The sequence below is a fragment of the Crotalus tigris genome, unplaced genomic scaffold, assembly GCF_016545835.1.
Source record: "Crotalus tigris isolate CLP2741 ecotype Arizona unplaced genomic scaffold, ASM1654583v1 scf7180000023738.1706062, whole genome shotgun sequence".
NCBI classification, from domain to species: domain Eukaryota; kingdom Metazoa; phylum Chordata; class Lepidosauria; order Squamata; family Viperidae; genus Crotalus; species Crotalus tigris.
Genome location: NW_024100150.1, coordinates 1,067,126 through 1,068,796, shown reverse-complemented (window position 1 = coordinate 1,068,796; position 1,671 = coordinate 1,067,126). Strand labels below are relative to the sequence as shown.

Below are 1,671 nucleotides of genomic sequence, written 5' to 3'. Positions count from 1 at the left end.
AACTCATTTTTTCTTCTAAAGAGCATATTGTCATGTCAATGTCATCTCAATTATTTTTGCTGGTATGAAATGTTAAAAAAATGGTGGGATGACTATTTATTAAATTTATTTGCTGTCCATTGCATATCAAAACAGCTATTGGTGGATTTATATAATCATATCAATCAATCAATTAACTGAATGGATTGGAATAATGCCAGTTTTGGCAAATTTAAATTTTTATTTGTGAAACTGAATCATCATGGAGAGAATATCATTCCAGCTTTTGTTTTCATGAGAAACTGAAAATCTTTTTTCCTAACAATTTTTTTCATTGCCCTTTTAACCTCCTGATTTCTTAATGTATAGATAAGTGGGTTTAAAACTGGAGTAACTGCACTATATATGAGGGTTAATGTCATCTCCTGTTGTGATGGGGCACCAACAGTGGGAAGCATGTAATTAAACAGCACAGGAACATAAAGTAAAGCCACCACAGTCAGGTGGGATCCGCATGTGGAGAAAGCTTTTTGCCGAGCACTCTGAGACTGTATTTTGAAGAGAAGGAAAGTGATAATGTAGAGATAGGAAATTATTGTGATGATAAAAGGGGTCATAGCAACAAAACTGGTCACAGTACTAAGGAGCATAAGGAGTATGTGCTACCACAGGCTAATTTCAACAAAGGCTTGATATCACAGAAAAAGTGTTCAATATGATTTGGTCCACAGAAGGGAAGACGAGCAGTTACCACTGCATGCATCAAGGCATGGAAAAAGCCAATGAACCAGGCAGCTGCTGCCATTAGGAGACAAACCTCTTTTCTCATGATGAGAGTGTAATGCAAAGGTTTACATATTGCAACGTAGCGATCATAGGCCATGACTCCAAGGAGAATGACTTCAGTGCTGCCCAAGAAGTGGAAAAAATGCAGCTGGGCTATGCAGCCCTTGAAGGAAATGTGTGAAAAAAATCCAGCTAGCATTTTTGGAACAGTAACTGTGGAATAGAAGATGTCAAGGCAGGAAAGATTTCCAAGGAAAAAGTACATGGGAGTTTGAAGGTGTGGTTCAATTAAAATAACAACAATTATAGCACCATTCCCCACTAATGTGGCCAAGTATAATAGTAAGCAGATTATAAAAAGTACATTATAAAGTCTGAAGAGATTTGTCAGCCCCATTAAGATGAATTCACTCACTTCTGTTTGATTCTCCATCACTAAAAAGTAAAAAAACAAAAAAAGATTATGCAGGATAAATTAGATGTTAAAAAAATTAAAAAATATATATTTAGCTAAGTACACTACATATGTATCTATCCAAACTTAATCCAGCTTCTGAGTAAGACAGAAAGATAATATTGGATATAGAGATTTGGATAAATAATGACACTATTTTATTTATTGAGCCACAGTGACATAGCCACAGTGGCAAAACCATCCAGGTAGAGGTAAGTTTATAAAATGTAAACCTGACTCTGATAGTAGAACAATGACTTAAAAAATAACAATGACCCCTATCCTTTGAATTTCAATCTGCTAAAAGATTATTGAATTAAGATCCTTGGAGTTTATTTTCCATTTTCCTAATTATAAAGATCTAGGTCACCAAATTCTAGTGTTATCTGTCATTTTAAAAGTCCCTTCAGGTGTTCAATATAGATGGTTTGTTCAATGTCCTATTCACACTT

General features: G+C 34.8%; 1 pseudogene; it reads right to left on the bottom strand.

Annotated features, from left to right (window-relative positions):
- Positions 1-239: 239 nt before the first annotated feature.
- LOC120298083 lies at positions 240-1,375 on the bottom strand (annotated as a pseudogene).
- Positions 1,376-1,671: the final 296 nt, after the last annotated feature.